Below are 22832 nucleotides of genomic sequence, written 5' to 3' on the forward strand. Positions count from 1 at the left end.
AGACTGGCCTGGTTCCCTACTCCAGCATCCCTCCAGGTCACACAACCCCCAAACTAAGGGTGTCACAAGTCTTCTTTAACCTGTGGCCCCAAAGAACAGAGTCTCTGCTTTAATGCCCCAAATAGTACCCTACTTTCTGAAAATGGGTCTTTGCACTAATCTATTCAGTTTTTCCAGCCCCTGAATTTCATTCCCCTACCCCAGGGCCATACTACCTGTGATCAGACCTCTCTGCTTACCTGCCTGGATATCACCTGCTTCCAGGCTCTGTGTCACCATGGCCCACCCACCTGCTGGGACACCATCTGCTGCACTTGCTGGTCAGCTCAAACTCCAACTCCCTGCCTGTCAGGACAGCCTCCTGTTGCTGTCATCACTCTCCAGATAATAAGGTTGCTAGTTTAGCTGGACTTTCTCCCATGGGCTAAAATGAGTTACAATTTCAGTGTCCTCTTACACCCTGGTGGACATGTCCTGTGTTTAAAAAACAAACTAATCTGTCCTTCTACCACCAAGCTCTTATCCTGATATCTAGACTGCTTTATGTACTACAAAATATTTCAATTTTAACAGGCTTCCAGCTTAATTAAAAGAGACTGAAATTGTTTAACAAAGAGTTATGGGTGTATGATAAGCTTAAAAATATAGAACTCATGCACCAACCTGTACTTAAGGAAACCTGATGAACAGTGGAATTTTTTCACTGACACTATAGAGGTGAAAAGTAATCAATTCAGTTTTTTAACAGCCTTCCCTCCAAAAGCACATTTATAAAGACAAATTGAAAAATAAAATAAATTAACCCTTCAGAAGGTAAAGTGTATACACAATACAAACACAAGTTCCAAACCCAGTTATAGAGACTGTTTCAGTCAATACGACTATGAGAATATATATAGATATTTTGCCTATATGTGTGTGTATGTGTGTATATATGTGTGTGTGTGTATATGTGTGTGTGTGTGTGTATATATATATATATATGCATATATACATATATTAATGGCTGCACCTGCAGCATATAGAAGTTCCTGGGCAAGGAACTGAATCTAAGCTGCAGCTGCAACTTATGCCAAAGCTACAGCAATACCAGATCCTTTAACCCACTGCACTGGGCCAGGGATTGAACTCTCGCCTCCATGGCAACCTGAGCTGCTGCAGTCAGATTATTAACTCGCTGTGCCACACCAAGAATTCCTTGCCTATATTTTTAAAAAATTCTTTGGTTTTGCACATGCGCCGTAATTAAAAAAAAAGAGAGAAAAATATTGCTGTTTGATCACTGTAACCACTAATACTTTGCCTACAAACATCTTCACCAGCAAAAGCTTAGAGTCAAAAGTGTTCTGAAAACAAAGGTAAGAAGCAGAAACTTAAGATAATGTAATCTTCAAACTAGAAATACTCTTCTAGAAATCATACCCAGTGAAATATAATTACAGTGAAGTTTTACTAAACAATCAGTCATATAGGCACAATTCTAAGTGCATTATAAATACCCATTGATTTAATATTCTTAATAACTTCATATGAGAGTACTGTTGTCAGTGCCATTTTCCAGTTGCAAACCTTGACACAGAGGGGTTGAGAAATTTACCAGGTAATAAATGGCACAAGTGAGACTCAAATTTGGTATTCTGTAATTTAATACACTGCATGGTGCTTTATCTCCAAATGAATTCCTAACACCCATGCAGCTGGATGGTGGCAAAACAAGATACAGAATAGAGATCTGACTTCTAACATTTAGCAGTCTTTCCACCAATTCTTCTGTGTCGTTCAAATGTTCAGCTAGGGTCAGAAAGACTATGAAACCTCACGTGATGGAATAATAAACTTCCACAAGGCAAACAGCCAAAGAAAAATTATAAAGTACTGTTGAAATTATAACTTGATGTGAGTGATTAAGCTATGCTATGTATTTAAATACCAAAAACTGACTCTACAGAGTAACATGGAATAATTTTAAGTGAGGTGGCTCCTTTTAAGTGGACCCCTGGTCATGCTGAGCCATGTTCCACATGATATACAAATAGCATTTAACTACCAACCAAATTAAAACAAAGAGGAGCTTTCACAGATAGGCAATTTGGACATGACTTTGAGATATACTATCCTTTTAGCCATCCTGCAGCAACCATGCCCACACATGGAATAGTCATACACTGCAGACCTTAATAACAATTGCAGCTAAAATATTCATGACATCATCTAGCAGTCTGAAGATACACCATTTGAGATAAATAACAAAATCAGCTTATGTTCAGCTTCTGGACAATGACCTCATCTTTTCAAGAATTATACTCTTGACCTCTTAGGGATGTGTTTAAAAACAACCATAAGCACTACACTTCCCTACCAATGGATTTTTATTTTTTATGACTATAGTTACAATGTCTATACTATTTATAAATACGATAATAGGTTGACATTAAATTAATCAAAAGTATCTTGTGCCCTCAAGCACTTGCCAATTAGAAATTTACAGGCTGATTTTATTTGTAAAATAATCAAATTAACACAATTTTAGTAAGAACATAATTAGATGAAACATGATACTCTACATATGATAAATATTCACTTTCAAAGTATCTATCACTTAACTTCTATAGAGTGTTTTAGCAATTAAATACTATCACCAGCAAATAATCAAGAAGACTGGCTTTCTGTATCTTATAAATGTATAAAAAAATCTTAAAAAAACAAAAAGAAATTTGAAATGATATATTTTAAAATAGGTGCAAGCCATCTACTAGTTGTACTGGTAGATTTTTAAATTTATAAAAGTTTAAAATAAAAACAAAATGAATTGTTTGTCCTAACTCCATGTAGTACAAATTTTATAACTGCAATACTACCACACTATGAAGAACACCTGAGACTGGGCCTGGATAAGGAAAGTGCAGACCTGAGCTGGAACTAAAAACCCTTGCTTAATTAATGAGTCAGTTCCCTCTCCTGTATAATCTTGGCACACCCAAACCTTGCAGAAACAGATATGTCACATTCATTAACTAGCCCACTGTTAACAAGGCTAGTATAGGACAAAGGTAAGCTGACAAGTAAATGGAAAGGAGATGATTTCTGATCCCAAGGGAAACCTGAGTTACCTGGCCACATTCTGCTACCTGCCTGGACCAATGGGACAGGGTGCTTTATCCAGTGGTAGGAGGCAATAATCACATTTCCCCAGGCCAGAAGAGAGCAATCATAAGGAAAAAAAATGATGGATTAAAGCCAGGCTGTCACTAGTTATTCTAAAGGCAGGATATCGGGTGATTTCCTGATAAGGCAGCCCTAAGAATCCATCACCTTACTTCTCTATATCTTTTTTAAACAGAGAAGCACCATGATGAAAAGAACAATGGACTGGAAAGCATTCTACGTATACCTTATCCTATGCAATTGTTTGATTTTGAGATTTGGGCTGGTATTTCAAGGTCTGCCACTAGCCAGCTGTGTAACCCAGAAAGTCATTTCTCTTCCTGCAGCCTTGTTTTCTTTAAATAAAACCTAACCCTCCATTGAGGTTTGCCTGGGAAAGTCCTAGTTTATTTACATTGTCCTGCCTTCCCATCTGGCTTAGCTTTTGTCATTTTCAAAAAGTCCCGGTGTTGACAATATATAAAGACATAAATTACAATGATATTTTTCTCCTAAATCTTCTAGCAATAACATCCTGTCATCCATGAACCTAATTTAGCAGTAAGGAAGGCCACTAAATGTGACTAGTAAATGTCTTATCAAAAAACCCTCAAATTTCACCAGGGAGAACAAAGCTAGAACTATATATAACTACATAGATCTCAAAAACACAGTGTGGTATTATTTTTGTAAATTTAAAATATACAAATCAGGACAAAGTATTGGAATGGTTGCATAAATACATAAGTAAAAAGTATAAAACGGATAGTAACAATGTATCCTAATTTATAGATGCTTCTGAAAGGAGACTTACCTAATTGCCCCGTAAGAATTTAAGCAAGTATTATAAAATGAAATGTGTCAACTCTGAGAGGTGGGAGTTTTCAATTATTCTTTTATTCTTCTCAGAATTGTTTAAATATCTCAGTGTATAAATTACACTAAGAAAACACATATCATGGACTACAGAAACAAAGCGAAGGTGGAGTTTATCAAAGACAGGCCTGGAAAAGTGAGTGTACAATACTGGAGTGGCTCATTAATTGGAGCTGGTGAGCATAACTCAGAGTCAACCACAGTCTGTTGAGTTGACATCACGGGCAATCACTAATGGCTTTATTGGCTTGGGTTAGCAAAACCTGGCTGCAGCACAACCACCAGAGGTCCTGTTGGCCCACTTAAAGGCCAATTCAAATTATTCAATAGCTGATACCAACAACAGACTGAAACACAGGAACCGATTGCAACACAGATAACATCGTTAGAACCAAAGGCCCAGAAGCTTTCAAACTCATCCAACATGCACAAGCAGACTCTCTTTCAACAGGTCATAACGTACTGTTCAAAATCTTTTTCTTTTTCTTTTCTTTTTTTTGTCTTTTTAGGGCCACACTTGTGGAATATGGAGGTTCCCAGGCTATGGGTCGAATCAGAGCTGCACCTGCAGGCCTATACCACAGCCACAGCAATGCAGGATCCAAGCCACGTCTGCAACCTACACCACAGCTCACAGCAATGCCAGATCCTTAACCCACTGAGTAAGGCCAGGGACTGAACCTGCATCCTCATGGATAATAGATTAGTTTCCATCGAGCCATGATGGGAACTTCTAAAGATCATTTTTGATATAACATATGGAGGTTGCCAATATAGGTCCCTTAGCATAATTCTAAGAGCTGGAGACTGAGCTAAAAAAAGGAATCTTTCCAGCATCTAAGAACAAATAATAAGAAAATACTAACAAAATGGAACCATTGGCCCAATGTGTTTTATAACGTCGTATGTTTACTATTGCTCACTGCACATTTTATTTATTTATTTATTTATTTATTTATTTATGTCTTTTTGCCTTTTTCTAGGGCTGCTTCCCATGGCACATGGAGGTTCCCAGGCTAGGGGTCGAATTGGAGCTGTAGCCACCGGCCTATGCCAGGGCCACAGCAATGCCGGATCTGAGCCGCATCTGCGACCTACACTGCAGCTCATGGCAACGCCGGATCCTTAACCCACTGAGCAAGGCCAGGGATTGAACTTGCAATCCTAGTTGGATTCGTTAACCACTGTGCCATGATGGGAACTCCTCACTGCACATTTTAGGAAGATTTTGTTTTTTTCAAATGCCAGGATGGGGTGGGAAGGACATTCTACATTAATGGGCATCATTTTAACTTCCTGGATTGTTTAAGGCAGTCCAAGTGTTTCTCAAGATGAGCTTCTAGGTCCCCATAATAACAGTATTGTTTACTGAATGCCTATTTTAGGCTGAACATTTAAAATTTGTTCATCTACACTCATTATTCAACTCATTTCTCACCACAGTCCTATGAGATATATCCCTATTCCTCTGATGTAGGAAATAAGACTCAGAGATAAGAAATTTGGCCAAGGTCCAAGAGTCCTCAGAGGAGCCATTCCCAATTCAACTGTCTCTCAATAACAGATCAGGGAAGGTTTGTCTTCAGAGATGAGTTAATCACCAACCCTCCATCTTCAGCCTCTCACCATTTCACTTATGAATCCCCTGTGTCACTTTCCTGCCTCGTGGTACCAAGCTTCTGGAACTATCTCAGGTACTAGAGGTAGCCAATCTTTTGATTAAATAAAAGTATGTTTTCCTCTGACATATCCACTCAACCGAGTTTTGCCTGCTCAATCGTACAGATGATATTCCTCACTGAACTGAAGAAAGTGAGCACATCATCCCTCAGAATCTCTCCAAAGTACTAAACATCAGCTACTCTTGATATGGTGCTCTTTGGGTCTCCTCACCATCTCTAGTCAATTTTCCTCTAGGCCTTGCAGTTCACCAATCCCTGGGGATTGCAGAGTATCCTCAGCCCTACATCTTCCATGCTCACACCTGGCACAGAGCAAATGGGACAAGTGCTCAATATGTACTGAATGAAAGATGAGAAAATGAGTCTTGCAAACAGTATGAGCATTAAATGGCAATTATCACTATTTTTTTTTTTGTCTTTTTGGGCCACACCCATGGCATATGGAAGTTCCCAGGCTAGGGGTCAAATTCAAGCTGCAGTTGCCAGCCTACACAACAGCTCACAGCAACTCCAGATCCCCGATAGAGGCCAGGGATCAAACCCGTATCCTCATGGATATTAGTCAGATTCGTTTCCACTGCACCACAACAGGAACTCCCAAATGGAAATTATTTTGATCACTAATAATTAGTGCTAAACTCTCAATGACAATCTCCTTTCTTTGTATAGACTTCCTTTCTTTTCTTTGTAATGATGCCTGTTTGTTCTGCTCTCTTATTTGTTGGTTGTTTTATTTGTTTTGTTGTCCATTTTCCCCTCCAGAACTCACTGCTCGCAAAGTTTTTTAACGGTCTTCAAAACTGACAGTTTGGCTAACATGAAAATTAATAAGATTGATTTATTTATCTTTAGAGTTGCATTTGTTTGATATTTTTACTCTTATTTAACACAAAATGGCTAAGCCTCTCTTTGATGGACCCGTTAAGGATATAACTTCATGAGTAGCTGAAAGACCTTATAAGGAAGGACACCAATGATAGCTATTAGCCAATCCCCAAGACCTGTAAGCTTCTTGAGAAAAAGCCATCTATTAACAGCCCCAGCCCTTGTGTCAGAGAGGTAAGAACCTGTTTAGAGGTGGTGGACAAAAAGAGTTGAAGAAAAAAACCTGAGTGGTTTGTTCTAAGGACAATGGTCAGGTTAGAAAAGAGAGGAAGGGTAGCTGAATGCAGAACACTGGGCAATTTGAACCTGGAAACAAAAGAGCACTACATATGGGGGAGAGGTTGGAATGGGGGGGTGTTCTGTGTCAGCTGAGGGACCACTAGCAGAAAGGCATGGAGCAGGGTGAACGACCTCAGGAGGTGTCCCTAGCAGTGGCCAGGGACACCGAGAAGGACAGAATATGAAGAGATAGACAAAGAAGTTAATGTGCCTGCTGGTTACTCTTTCCCATGAGATATTTGAGGCTTGGAATCTAGCAATTTTCTAATAGGGCCCAGGACAGAAAATTACTGTTTTGTTAGTGTTAGTGTGAATTGACTGTCATAGTGCAGGCTGATATTACCTAGGATATTTAAAATAAAACTTTATTTTTCTTTATTTCATTGTTCATTGATAAATGATAAATGTTGCTTTCCTACTTGCCCTAGGGCCCCGACATTAAAGGAGAAAAGCTGCTTTAGAGGGAAATAAAGAATACAGTCTTTCAGAGTTCCATGGTGCAGTGGATGAAGAATCCAACTGCAGTGGCTTAGGTTGATATGGAGGCACAGGTTCCATCCTTGGTCTGGCGCAATGGGTTAAAGGATCCTGTATCGCCGCAGTTGTGCCATAGGTCACAGCTGAGGCTCAGATTCAACCCCTGGCCCAGGAACTTCCATATGCCATGGGTGCAGCCATTAAAAAAAAAAAAAAATAGAATACAACTTTCTTTCTTGCACCGTACTCTACAATAAAACAGGAAATATCTCTCCAAATTTTATATTTTTGTCCTTCCTCTGCAACTATCCATAATTCTCCTGCATAATTCAAGACAGGAAACTGGAAATAATTTATTTTTATTAGACATAACATGTTTTAACACACTGTAAAAATTCAGATGTTACACAAAAATGTGAATAACTTCTACTGAAATGGAAATGCCCTGGCATGTGTAAGGATTATACAACTGTCTAGATGAAATCCCTTCCTCTATTGGATGCTATAACTCAAATTTAGTTGACATTTTGAGGTGGAACAATCCTAGCTACTATGTCATTATCTTCTCTAGAATTTCACCATTGGAATTTGCTCTTTGCCTATAGTGAGTACAATACCAAATGAGTACTATCCCAGGATGGGCTCTGCTTTATTAAGCCTTCAAACAGTAGTGTGTTTGGAATATTATTCAAACAGAACTTGCTGATTTATTCACTCTCTATCCCCCAAAACAAGAAAAGAATGTCGAAACACAGTGCTAGGCATGCTGCTTGAGTCTCCTTTCTGTTTGTACATAAAACACTTTTAATATGTCCATAGTCAAGCCTATCAATCTTCATTTCTGGTTTTGGCCTTTGATGTCATATTAAATAAGATTATAAATTATTCATCTATTTTTCAGTTGTATCTCATTATTTTCTATTCTTCAATTAATTTGATATTTACTTGTATTTGTGTGAATAAAAGATTCAACTTTACAATTTTTCATAATAATAACTAATTATTGCAATTGTGTTCTTGTAATAATCAATACTTTCTCCACCAACATGAAATGATGTCTTTACCAAACATTACCTTTATGTGCTTAACTCGGGGGAATTTTCAAGATGATTAAGCTCCTCCGAGGTCTCTATTTCAGTAAAACATATCATACTGTCTTAGTAGCAGTAATTTTACAATATTTTTAAATACTTGGAATTAGAAGTTATCTCTTCATCACTTTTTCAAAAATTTGCTTTTTGCAATCTGTTCATTCTTCCAGATGAATTTTAATAATCACATTTCCAACCTTTCCCTAAAAATCTCTTTGTGGTACTGTATGGGATTGCATTAATTTTATAAATTAATTTGGAGAAGCTAAAATCATTACAATGTTTATTTTTCTCATCCTCTAATACAATATCAGTCTCCATTACTGCTAATCTTATTCTGCGTTTCTCAATAAATGTTTTTTTATCTTATTAGAATTGTCATGGATATGACATTTCATGATTATTATATATTGGATTATTTTCTCATGTTTTCTATTTGCAGCTGTTATAGATTGATATTCATACACATAAATCTTTCGTATGACCACTAAACTGAAATCTCTTATTCTAACAGTTCTTTAGTTGATTTTCTTGGGATTTTTAGTAAAATATATGTGTGTATATTTAAAAAGTATATATATATATATATATATATATATATATAAACATATGTGTCTACATATATACTATATAAACACATATATACAAATTATATATATATTTACAAAATATATGTGTGTGTATATATATATATATATATATATATATACAAAATCTCTATATATATACACACACATATATACTTTTTTAAGGAAAAAAGATGTCACTTCTAATAATTACAAATTTTGAAAGGCAGCATATCATAGTGTTTTAAATTAAAGACACAAGTTAAGCCACTTGAGTGCTTATTAGGCTCTACCACTGATTAGTTATGCAACTTCAGCAAAGTTACTTAGTTTTTCTTGGCCTCAATTTCTTAATTTGTAAAATGAGAATAATAGTGACTACTACTCCCTAGGATTGCTATGAAGATTAAATGAGTTAATGCTGGTTAAGTACTTAGAACAGTTTCCAGCATATATAATAAGTTTTAAAATGACAGTCATTTTTAAAAATCTATTACATTGGCTAGAATTTGTAGAATGATGCTAAATTAAGTGATGAAATAGGGCATGTAAGATTCTAATGTTCTGTTTTTTTCCGCTTGTTCACAATTTTATAACATCTCTCTATTTCTAAATTACTATGTTGTATACATGTGTGTTCTTAAATGACATACAGTAGTATTTTATTAAATGTAACTTGGAACCTGTTAAGAAATTAAAAATAGCAGTTTTATCCTTCTTGTCTATGATTATGAACTTAAAATAAATTTCTCAATATTGAACCACTTTCTAGAATAAACACCACTTTGTTGTATTATTCTATTGTGCTGATTTCCATATTCCTGTATTTAGTATTTCAGTGAATTTTTGTGATTTTTCTCTTTGGGGCTACTTTAGTGTTTTTAATTTTTTTTGTTCTTTAGTATTACGCTTTTGGTTACATGAATCAGAAAAATTTTTCATCTCTTTTGTAGAGTTCATAGAGCATGGGATGATGTGTTCCTTAAAAATGTATATTTTCAACCACTGATTATAAATACCTGATGTAAACAAGATACTTTGCTCATCTTTGCATGATCCAAGCTGGTCAAGGGCATAGGCTTAAGATCAAACAAAATTAGCCTCAAATCCTAATTTCACCACCACTAGCTAAATGTGTGCAACTGGCAAGGTGCACTTTTGTCACAGGGAATAACTATGCCTTCCTTACTTTTCTCACACAGTTATTGTGAGGACTGCATGGTATTCCATCTATAAATCACTACACACTCCACTCACAATAGACTCAATAAATTATGTGACGTTAGCCTTAATTTTCCTGGACTACAAAATTAATGTTCACATAGGTTCTTGCTGTTTTTTCTAAGGATGGAGATTTCTGTTGCTTATGTAGAAATAAAAGTGCTTTTGATAATATTATTTGTGTGAAATTACAGCATAAAAGAAGGCAGACTTCAATTAAAACATGTTATTCTCTGCTGACATAACCTGAAAAAGTTGACACAAAAATAGTAAAAATGCTCAGATAACACAATTACAATGATGCCATTGTCTAAATGAAATCACAGTGGGTTAATAGGAAAGTTATACTGGTTTTGAGAAAACCAGGCAACAAGCCTCAACCAAATGTAATGTCTTCCACTCCTGCCCGTTCCTTTGAGGCTTGGTTCCCATGGGAATGGAGAGTGGGAGGAGACTGCCAGAGCCTTTTGCAGGCAGAGGCTTATTCCAAGGCCTCCAATTTTCCATCTTAACGGCAACAGGGGAGCGGGTCTCTCACTCTGAGTGGGAAACGCAGCACTAGGAGGTTGGGGGGCCTCAAATACATCAGCAGGACATAGAAAGCATTTGGGATTTATGTCCACCAATCAGTGTCATCAAGAATATTTACTTGCATATACTGCTTATAAAGCCATCAGTATGATCTCTGAGATCAGTATTAGAAGAGCAGTACATTTATTAGACCTGATAGATAATGAGTTTTTCTTCTGTTTTAAAAGATATAAATTTAAAACATTATTTTGGTGGATGAGCTGCTTCTGTTGAGAACAATTTAAATAAGCATAGCTAAGAACAGAAATATCAAACCAAGCTTCATCTCTGTACTCTGTCCCTGGTGGACAGAGGCTGGAAACAAGTAGCTCAAGTTCTCAGCATGCATTACTTGCTACTAATGTGACATTAAGATTCTATCAAGCTTCAATTTAACCATATGGATTTGTTTTCTAAAATAAAGACCTCTCACTTTACCTTTTCTTTGCTGCCCTCTGGCTTTACAGCAACAGAGATACTTTCAGGGACACCTTCAATCACAGGATTGATGAATCAAAAGTATACCAACCTCGATCTTTTCTGCACCCTTTGTGTCCTCAAAAACTTGATGGTTTCCAACTCCCTCCAGATTTCTCTTGATTGAGTGCCTTTTCAGTATACCATGACCTCTGAAGGAAACAAAGGGGGGAAAAAAGATTTATTAAGATAAACATCCCTTATTCCTTGCCTCTTTTGGAAAAGAACAAATGGTTTCTTGGACAATAACATCTAAATTAATGACAAAATGCCACACAATTTTAAAACAATGTTCATTGTTGTTTTTTCATTCCTCATCCTGATTTCTTTTATACTTCTCTGGTTTATAACAGGAACAGGATAAATTTTCTTGAGTAAGCAGCTCAGCACTCTCCCATAAAAGAGGAGTATATTTCTTTTTATTTCATTCCCTATTCAAACCCACCAAGTGTATTCTGATCAATCTTTCTTGTGTTTTGCTCTAAGACTGTGTAATACGAGCAGTCAGAGACATTCCTACTAAAGAGTAAAATCAACAATACAGCAAAATGTATTTTTTTGTTCAGCTTTTCAAATTTCCATTGAAAATAGTTTCACTGAGTGACAGCCTTTCTCAGATATGTGATCTTAAAATTCAAAAATCCCTGCAGCAGTTCATCTTTAAATTCCAATGCCAAGGAGCAAGGGCATTGTTTTCTTCAATTATCTAACATGGTGATTGGAATTCCAGAAGAGAAAATCAACCCAATAAAATCCGGCCCACATCAAAAGGTAACTTGAAATTTTGCTATGAAGAGGCATCTGACACACTTGCATGCTTTTCCTGTTCATATCCTTTTAGGTATCTCTACATCAAAAGCCCCATTCTAATACTAATAACAGAGAAAAACAACTGTGTTATTTTCACTTCCATATACACGCCTGACTGAGGTGGCTACAACCAATAATTGGGTAAACCAGGATACCTTTACTCAGGCAGTCTACATATTTGAGCAGACACAAAATAAAGGCTTAGTTGTCCTAGATGAGGATCATGTTTCATTCCTGTTATGGAGATCATCTGTTCCTTTTTCTATAAAGTATGGAGCCAGGAATGTCAATATTCCTATGCTTGTATGTGCTGCCTAACTTAACCAGGATTATTCAGAGCAGGTGAGAATCCAGTGCTGTTTGCTGTTTTCTTCTCTCCTTTGTAATAAACCACCGAATTCTATTCCAGGTTCATAACTCTCCTTGATATCACTCTTCCTTCTAATTCCATTTCCACAGGCACCATCTACTTCCACCTTCCTCACCCACATCTGACTTCACCCCATCAATTCTTACGGAGATTATAACATCCCTCACTAGTCTCCCTGATTTGAGAAATGCCTCTTCAATCCATGTTTCACTTTCCACTCAAACTGGCACAGTTATTGAACTTGTGATTTGTATAAAACCCAAAAATTGTATGTGGTGGAAATATTTCACCATGATTCTCAAGTAAAGCCTTTTTCTCCCAATGCCAACAGCATTATGCTAGCCATCTCTTAGGTCATTTGCAAATAATTGCATTACTTGTCTCTTTCAGTGGCTTCCACATTTCCTCATAGCTTACAAGTAAGCCAGTAAAAGAAAGTCCTCAGGGTGTTGTAACACAGAGGCAGATGCACTGAACTCTGTTCTAGTTCCTGCTCATCCCTTTATCAACTGTTGACTTTGAGGAGTCATCTTTTTGGTAGGTAAATGACAGAGTCTTGCCTATCAAATAGGGGTGAAAATATTTACTCTGCTTATCTCTCCAGGTTGTTCTTAGAATCAAGCAAGATCATCCACGATAAAATATGAATATGCAATATTATTCTGTTACCCTCCCTGAAGTACTGCAGAAGTAAAAAGTGTGCTTCTTGTGTTTAACACTAGATTAGGTTTGAGATCCTAGAAAGGTAGTTGTGGTCACACTCCTAAGTCTTACAGCTTCCTTTCGGGACTGTAACATTCTGATGAGTTTTGTTTGAGCTTCTGATAAAATAAAATAAAATAAAATAAAATAAAATAAAATAAAATACCAAAGGAATCATACTCTAATATACTTGGCTTTCCAAAACGTGCTGAAATCTAAAAGGGAAAGAAAAGGAAAAGGAACCCACAACAGTGACAAATCTTGGCTGAAACTGTCATGTAATTAAAATAACCCAACTGTCATTTATGGCACAAATGTTAATACAATCTCCTTAAAACCTAGCTAAACCCTCCAGATATTACTGGACACTTTCCAATAGGAAATGTGTGCCCATTTTCTGTCAATATATTGTAGGTTTTTAATTGGAGAATGTAGGCTCCAATTAAAGTAGGATGAACTTGTTTTGTTTCTAAAAAGGAAATAAAAAATACCAACCTGAATATCACTTTATATATAAGCAGCACAGCAGCCTCAGTCTAAGGAGGTTTTATTTTAGATTGAAAAAAAAAACCCAAATGAATATATTTGAACTCATGTATCCAAACAAACCACTGAAAATGTAGAAATTAAGTGTAGAAAGAGAAAAACAGAGTGATAAGAATAAAGTCCATAGTGGAGCTTTCTTTCTTTCTTTCTTTCTGGCTACACCTATGGCTGCAAAAGTTCCCAAGCCAGAGATCAAATCCATGCCACAGCAATGACCCAAGCCACAGAATGACAACACCAGATCCTTAACCTGCTGAACCACCAGGGAACTCCCATAACTGTGTTTTCTTAAAATCTGGTGAGACGAATATTAATCACAGGGGGTTTTTTTTAAGTGTATTTTCCTTTGAATTGCACAGGTATAAGAACACAACCCTCAATGAAGTATAATTTTTCTTTGAAAATTATTTTCCCATATTAAGAAGGTAAGTTTGTTCATTCATTCATTCAGATATTCAAAAACCAATACTTACTGAGGAGACTTTGTATAAGGTGTGATAAAATGTGCTGGTATGAACCCCTTGGCCAGGGGACTAGCAACAAATATGAAAGGAATTGCACAAATAGGCCATATAAAAACTTCCTGCTTCCCCCTAGAATGCACATCATCACCCTGGGCTCTCACTAGCAGGCTCTTGGCCATCCTTAAAAGCCTAGCTCGAAGGTTGCTGCTTTTGTAAAGCTCTTTGGAACTGCCTGAGTATGGTATGAATCATAACCCTTGCCCCTAAATCACTTTGTTCTTAACTCTCTGATGCACTTATCATGGTTGACTTCGTGTGATGGCTCTGTGTTCACTAGCAGCCAATGAACATCTTGAGTGGCAATGTTTTATTCATCTATCTACAGCACTTGACACGATACATTGTAGGCACTCAAATAGTGATTATTGAATGGAAAATTCACGTCTTTACTTACATGAGCAAAAGGTATATTATAACTTTAAAACGAAGAATTGCAAATGTCTTAATGCTTATTCTTGCTATATGTAGTTCTAAAAAGGGTGAATCTGTATCATGAATTTATACCTTTTTCAAAATATAGAAAACTCGTGTATTAATTTATGTGTTCACAATCAAATTAGCATTATTATATTAAAATTCCTTTATTTATTTATTAAGTTTCCCCCTCATTGACTCTTAGTCTAGTCTCTTCTATTTTTTCCTACTGTACATGCTTTATTTCTACAACTGTGATAGTTTTTAAGCTAAGCTATTAACAAGATCCTTGACAACTGCCACATTTTCAAAAGCTTTAATAGCTATTGCATGGACATAAAATGCAAATAACTTGTTTTATCCATTCACTCATTCAGCAAATATTATTATCTACCATTTGATAGATGCCGTGGAGGAAACAAAGACCCTGTTTCAGGGGACAGAGAGTTACAGCTAGAGTACTTGAAAAGAAATATACACAAATGAGCAAAATCAAAATTTTATCTGTGTCATATCTCTAGTGTATCTAAAATTAATCATCTGAATTTTTTTTTAATTTTGAAATTTTTGAATGAAGTCTCAGCAGCTGAAGAATTAATGAGGAGGAACTGATGAAAATGACAGAATCAGAGATACATTCACATTTCAGATTCAGTTAACACAGAAAGTTGAACATTGTATCCGTCTCCTTAGATTCAAGTCAATACCATAACCATAGGCAAAGTAAAAAATCAGGTTTTCTAATTTTAAAAGGTGATATTTGCATTGTAATATTGCTTTTACATAACAATTTGGCAACTCTGACCAAGAATCTTAAAAATGTTGAACAACTTTGACCCCGAAATCCTACTGAAAAATTTCCTTGACCCTTCTGGTACCCAGGATAAGCCCCTTTTCACTCTGTTGTTGTGCTGCTAGGAGAAGAGAAAAAGGGAAGAGACAAATGCCATATGGTATCACTTATATCTGGAATCTAATATATAGCACCAATGAACCTTTCCACAGAAAAGAAAATCATGGACCTGAAGAATAGACTTGTGGTTGCCAAGGCGGGGGGTGGGGGGGGAAATGGACTTGGAATTCGGGGTTAATAGATGCAAACTATTGCTTTTGGAATGGATAAGCAATGCGATCCCGCTGTACAGCACTGAGAACTATATCTAGTCACTTATGATGGAGCATGATAATGTGAGAAAAAAGAATATATGCATGTATGTGTGACTAGGTCACCTGGCTGTCCAGTAGAAAATTGACAGAACAGTGTAAACCAGTTATAATGGAAAAAATAAAAATCATTATAAAATTAAAAAAGAAAAAGGGATTTTAACATTCCATAAACAACTGTTCTGTGTCATGAGCCCTGCTATACACTTTGCATTTTATTCCACTTAATCATCACAATTAATCTTTTTTTTTTCCAAAAAGAAGAAAGCACTTTTTTCAAAGTTTAGAGATGGTGAGGTACTTCCCCAAGGTCACACAGCTGATAAGTCACAGAGACAGGACTCGAGTTCATCTCTGTCTGACTAGAAAGCCTGCCATTGATCCACTATGCGTCATGATGCCTTACAATATTCCCAGACTGTTGACCTAGCCTTTATACATAACTATTCCTCTGCATTATTTTTCTCATGACTAGGCGGCAGTTCCTTGATGTTTTGTAGCTCTATATCTTAGAGGATTTTTTTTTTTTTTTTGGAGAATTGACTCAAAAATAGTTCACTTATTAATTTCCTCTATTTTTTCTTTTAACCATTTCCTCTTTCTTCACATCTCATATGCCAAAGAAAAGAGACCACATATCTCATCCTGAAAAGAAACAACTTTAGTGCCAAATGCCTACCAAATTTATTTTGCATTTAATAGAATTTGGACAGACAGAAAGAAATTTGATTAAAAAGGCTTCTTGCTGTGGACTATAGGCCCAAAGAATAAATGAAACAAACTTAGTTATGTAAAAGATTTCATAGTTTTCATTCTCTTGTGTTCTCTCACTATATCATTATAAATTAAAAACAAGTTTGTTGTGATTACTGACTGGGATGCCCTCATGAAATAATACGGTGTTCAAAATATAGCATAAAATGATTGAAAGCACAAATTTTGAAGACAAACTTCCTGATTATAAGTCTTTACTATGTATAGTTGGCCTGGTTGCTTGATCTTTCTGGGCAGGCCTACACCTCTCCACATGTAAAATATTCATAAAACTATCACCTTTCACACAGGGTTTTGGGAGAGTTAAATGATATACTTAGTTTAATTTACAAAGAATAGTGCCTGGCATATATTGTGCTTAATATGCTTTAGATTTATTAATATTCTTTGTAACAAAGATAAATAGAAAACCTCTGCCAATGGTAATATGATAAAGGCAGTAAAATGTTCACTTTTAAATAAGTAGCTTTAAAAATAAGGCATTTTAGAAAAATTTAATTTTTCTATTACTATTGCTATACTATCCCAGGTGTATTCTGATTAAATTGTTTAGACATATTAGTGGGTATGCATGTGTGTGTAAGACAAAAATCTATATGCACAATTCTTGAGGAATTTTTAAGGTTTTAAGTATTTTTTTCAAAAGAATACAGGTCTCTCAAAGAGTGCTGACCCCAATGCCAACAAAGAAACCTCCCGCTTTGTACCCAAAGCCCAGCTTCCTGAAACCTTCACAGGCAAATGGTTACAGCTCAAAGCCAAAATTACTGAATGAAAAAATACGGGGAAGAGGAAGATTAAAAAAGGTGTATATCACTTCTTTCTAGCTGGCCAATGTAAATTATTTCTCAGTGATGGATGTTTATTCCTCTACTTCACACTTTAGTCTTTGATGCAACTGTGTGTTACTCCAAAAGATCGAAAAAGCTGAATTTTTGCTTTTAAAATATGTTTTTGGATCTTCAGGAAAAGGCTTGCTCAATATGGACCACTTTAAGTCCTAAAAGCATAACTTAGCCTTCTTACAAGAGCTGATTAGTTTCGACATTTTATCAACTCTCCTAAAGAGTCACTTATGGACTGTGTTAAATACTAAAAAATAAAGTAAGATGTGGTTCTGGTGAATTATTTTCAGACTTTTCATACAGAGAGGAAACTCAGAGTAGTATCTGAAATATTAGCAGAAAATTCTTGCATTCATATTGAGTCAAATACTCTGCCATGCTGGCCCACTTGACAAACTAGAGTTAGCCTGCTGGTTTTTCTCAAATGTAAATATTTGCTTTGGCTAAATAATGTTGATAGGGAAAGTTACATATTCCATGAGGCATAAAGAAAAATTACTTTCCATTAACCCAGAAAAGGTAACTTGCAACTAAGCCTGAAAGAAAGAAACTGGAATGAAAGTATTTGCAAAGAGAACTCTGGCTGACACAGCTACCTGCCTTGCTCCAAGTTCATGTTTAATTAAACTTACATCAATAATTCCATAAATTAATTGCATGTTAACAAAACATAAGTTATCATCTTTGATTCTAAGATCAAATACTTACTGCTAACAACCCTTGTGCCTCTGAGGGAGGCTTGGCCCCCTGCCAGACTGTACTGCTCCTCCCATGGGGACAGGCCCACCACTACTGTACATTTCCGTGGGGGATGAGGCGACACCAGGAGCCCCCTGGTTGCTCAGCAACAACCCCTTATGACTGCTCCTCTTGGACTGCTAGGCAACAGCGCTGAGTCTGACCCAGCTGCTCCCAGTGCACTGCCTCTCAACAGGGCCAGGCTAACAGGAGGCCAGGGGCCCTAAGTGACTAGTTACATAATCCATACACATTTCTCGGGATGCTCTCCAACTAAATAAAAATCAGAGCAGAGTTAGTTCCTACCCTGAAGGATTCCCTTGAATGCATCCTTAATTTAAACTCTATCCTTGAATCTTTAGAGAAGCTGACAGGAAACTAATGCATCAAAAGCCAAAATCCATGGCTGGAAAACATCTATTAAAAAAACCACACACACATATAAAGGAGGCCATTCCTTTTTTTAATCATGTTTAACATATGAGTTTCAAACCTTTCATAATTTCAAAGAATTTTATTATTTAGATATTTTCTGTTAACAAACCCCACAAAATGGGGAAAACATATTAAACCACATGACTCATACGGTAAGCCTGTTCCTAAAAGAGCTTAACACATAACTCTAAGTATAGCAATTTCTAGCAAATATCTTCAATTCTTATCTCTAGTTTAACCTACGTTTCTGTCTTTTTAGTTCTAGGCTCTTAACAAATCTAAATTAGGCATATTTTTCCATCCATATCTGATCTGCCTCTTAGGACAAGGCAACAACCCAGCCAACCAGCCTAAAAACTTCCCCACACATGCAAACATGAGTCCAGCCTTGCTCCTATCTCCTGGACTGTCCTTTACCTCTTTGTTGTAGAGAAAGAGGTACGTGCTCAGAGGGATACAGACTCACAGCCAGTCTACCACAGTACAAATACGATTCTACTGCTCCACCAATTCAAAACCTTCAGTCAAGTCCAAGCTGTTTATCCTGAAATGTGAGGCACTTCTGAATCAACTTCCCCTTGAACTTCCAGCCATATCGGCAGCTGTCCAGTACATTGATTTAATTACAGCTGCCTAAGTACATCCCACACTTTAAGCCCCTTTTCCCTTCCTAGCACATATTCCTCTTTGCCTGGCAAAACCATTGGTTATCCTTCGAGATCTAGCAATAACATCACCTCTCCAGGAAACTGCCCCTGGCTTTAGAATTTCTTATAACTATCTCTGAGCACCTTATGCTAGATGCATACTGCTACAGTGGCATTAGTTACATTGTTTCGCAGTAATTTACCTACTCGGTGTGAATCCCATGTTCTAAAGGGCTAGGACCTTGTTCTGTTCAACTTGGTCTTTCTGGTGCTTGGCATATTCCTTAGCATTAAGGAGCTATTTTTCCAATAGTTTTATTAATGGTTAGAGAACACAACTCCTAGGTAATATTGTAAAATGCATGAGGATTGGACATTTTTAGCCTCTTAATTAACCAGGGATGAGGTAATAAAGCAATTCACCAAAAATCAAAACAAAACTTATTCTCCTGACTTCTGGGCTGGTCTTCTTTCTAAACTATGTTGAATCATTGAGGGAAAATAAGTAGATACCTCTGCAGTGATCCAACCCTTCCAGTAATATGGCTAAAATAATCAGATTTCCTGTGCTCCTTTTATTGTAATCATAACAACATGAAATTCAAGGGGTATTCATAGTCAGGCAACCAAGGGGTGGTCTAGAGCTGGTCTCAGGGCAGATAATTTCCCATTCAGATTAGTAACTCCTAAAGCAGCTTGTGTAGAAATCTGGGTGCAAGTGAAGTAGGGAAGAGAGTAGAAAAGAAACAAACAAAAATTCAGAGCTAAATAAAAAGCAAGAAAAAACTATTCTAATTTTAAAACCTCCCTAAAAAATACTTCACAAAACAGCATTTACTCAACATCTGTCTCCCACAAAGCACTAATTTAAAAAAAATAAATAGGAACATGAGCAAACAACACACAAAAGCCCACAAATGCAGCAGCCAGGTGCAATATCATGAAGCCACTCAACCTCTTACCTCATCACTTCTTAGGAGCTAAAGATATAAGCCTCCATCTTTAAAGATAATAATGCTTTTACGCCTTGTCTACAGCTTAAGTTCACATATATGTTTATGCCAAATATTGACAATTTTTTTATATTAGCAGTAATGTGATGACCTAAATTAATCCATGCAACACAAATTCCAATCAATAGAAATCTGAATTTTTAGCTTACCTGTCTTAACTTAAGGGGGACTTCCTAATCTATTATAAGCTTAAGGGTTCTAAATACCATTAAGGCTGTGCTCCCTCAAAACTAGGAAATCTGCACCCTTGGAAATACCAGAGTAAACTCACAACCACGTGATAAATTTTGTTTATCAGAGAAGTCTTACTTTACAGTATATATTTAAAGCATATTTATATTTTAAAACAAAAAATACATATAAAGTAGAATGCAAGATTATACAAATGTATATGATGAATATGAAATTTCAAAGAAACTTTGTACTTCTCTGTGGAGCACTCTGAATTACGCATCTAAATTTCTGGTAATTCTTTCGTGGAAAAGAGTAAAAGCCTTTCTCTTGGGGACTCCTTCTTAGATGCTGAAGAGAAAGATTACTTTTATGTAAAACATATATAGCTTTGACTCTAGCCTATCACCACTGAATTAAAAAAAGCAGTACCCTACTTAGATATACAATCTTTTTTTAATTGCACTTTAACCTTTATGATATCTTTTTTCTTTTCTTTTTATGGCTGCACTCGCAGTACAAGGAAGTTCCCAGGCCAGGGATTGAACCCAAGCCACAGCTGCAACCTATGTCACAGCTGTGGATAATTTAACCCACTGCTCCGGGCCAGGGAATGACCTATTGCCTCCACAGCAACCCAGCTGCTGCAGTCAGATTCTTAATCCATGGTGCCACAGCAGGAACTCCTATACTATCTTTTTTTATTTTGAAGCAAAAATATTTCTCTCTCCAATAGTCCTAAATCTTTCTGCAGGAACTTCACAGGACCAGTCTAAACTCGTGTGTGTGTGTGTGTGTGTGTGTGTGTGTGTATCTATAGATATACATACATAGATATATCTATAGATAGATATAGATATATGAGACAGTCTTTCAAATAAGCATAATGGCCACAGGAATGGAGGTAAATTGGATGTCAGGAAATGTGCTAGGTACTTGACAATTATTAACCAAAAAATGAAACTGCAAGTGAAGAGTATCAGCCCTATGCTACTGCTATAAAAAAAGTAGAAGAAGAAGAGGAGAAGAAAGGGGAAGGGAGAGGGGCAAGAGGAGTACGAGAGGAAACTAAGCCTTCGAAAGGATAAGTGACTTTCCCAAAATAAAACAGCTACGTAGGAGCAGAGCTGAGATCCAACTCCAAAGTTTGTGGTTGTTTTTCTCTTTTTTATACATCATGTTATACTGCCTTTCAACACCCGCTTTTCCAGGTGTTCATTTCTCCTAGTGAAATATCTCCATTTTATGATTATTCCTTCTATCACTTCTGCAATAACAGACCATCTTGATCAATGTATGTGTGCGTGTTTATTTGTTGGAGTTAAGTGTCCAGAACAATCTGACCATGATAGAACAGAGCTGGGCCATCACTTCCTTTGCTCTGGATAAGATACTGCTATTTATACAACTTACAAATATACTACCTTTGTTGGACAACCACTTGACATTATATCGAATTGGCCATAAGTCAAAATTCTTTAGTATTATTTTAACAGATATTGCCAATAACCATTTCTTCTCTATCCAATTTCCTTTTAAAAATTTACACAACTTGTGTTTAGCTATATATGCAACCTGTCAAAATAAGTTTTTATTCAGAGCATAGCACTGATTATATGACTCTCTACTCACTTTCAAGGATAAAAATTAGCTACAAATTTAAGTCCCAAGTTTTAATGCCAGCATTTACAATTCTTCACTGCACCCCCACTTATCTTCCCATCCTTATCTTCTTTCAGTGTGTTAAAGGATCTAGGGTTGCCACAGCTGTGGCATAGGTTACAACTGTGGCTCGGATCTGATCCCTGGCCTGGGAACTCCATAAGTCGCAGGGCAGCCAAAAAGAAAAACTAAAAAAAGAGAAAAACTTAAGTAAAGACTATCTATAACCATCCACAAAAAAGAAACTTAATGTCAAGGGGTGCATATAGCACTAAAATATGGAATTATAGATTCTATTTAGAATAATGCAGGTACTTTTATCTCTGTATTGATTTTATGATGAAGAACTGAAACCATATTGTTCCTACTAGGGTAATCATGTTGACAAAAACTGAAATCTCAACAGATTAAGAGACTTCTTCAGGGTCACATGACTAATTAAAAGCTGAGTTGGCCTTACAACAAGACTTTTTAATTTCTAGTTTAGTTATTTTCTCTACTATTATCATTCAAATCACATGTTGAAATGTTTCCATAAATATTAGCTGCAAAAATATTTATATAAGGAGAAAGATTCCCTTCTTACATTATCTATTTTCAAATTATTATTTGAACAGGTGGAATTTAATTTAAATTAAATTAATTTAATGTAAATGCATTTATTTAATTATTTAAATTATTTAATTATTTAATTATTTAAAATGCATTAATGATGACTAAAGAGGATTATATTACACAAAATTTATTTA

General features: G+C 36.2%; 1 protein-coding gene across 5 annotated transcripts in view; it reads right to left on the bottom strand.

The window, feature by feature from the left end:
- PKIB (cAMP-dependent protein kinase inhibitor beta) overlaps nt 1-22832 on the bottom strand; it is a 109219-nt gene that overhangs the window by 71766 nt on the left and 14621 nt on the right. For all 5 annotated transcript variants that reach the window (XM_021088793.1, XM_021088787.1, XM_021088819.1 and 2 more), the window contains exon 2: nt 11321-11420. The gene's annotated coding sequence lies outside the window, so the exon portion shown is untranslated. The remainder of the gene's footprint in view (nt 1-11320; nt 11421-22832) is intronic.

This window comes from Sus scrofa, chromosome 1 (assembly GCF_000003025.6).
Source record: "Sus scrofa isolate TJ Tabasco breed Duroc chromosome 1, Sscrofa11.1, whole genome shotgun sequence".
Classification (NCBI taxonomy): domain Eukaryota; kingdom Metazoa; phylum Chordata; class Mammalia; order Artiodactyla; family Suidae; genus Sus; species Sus scrofa.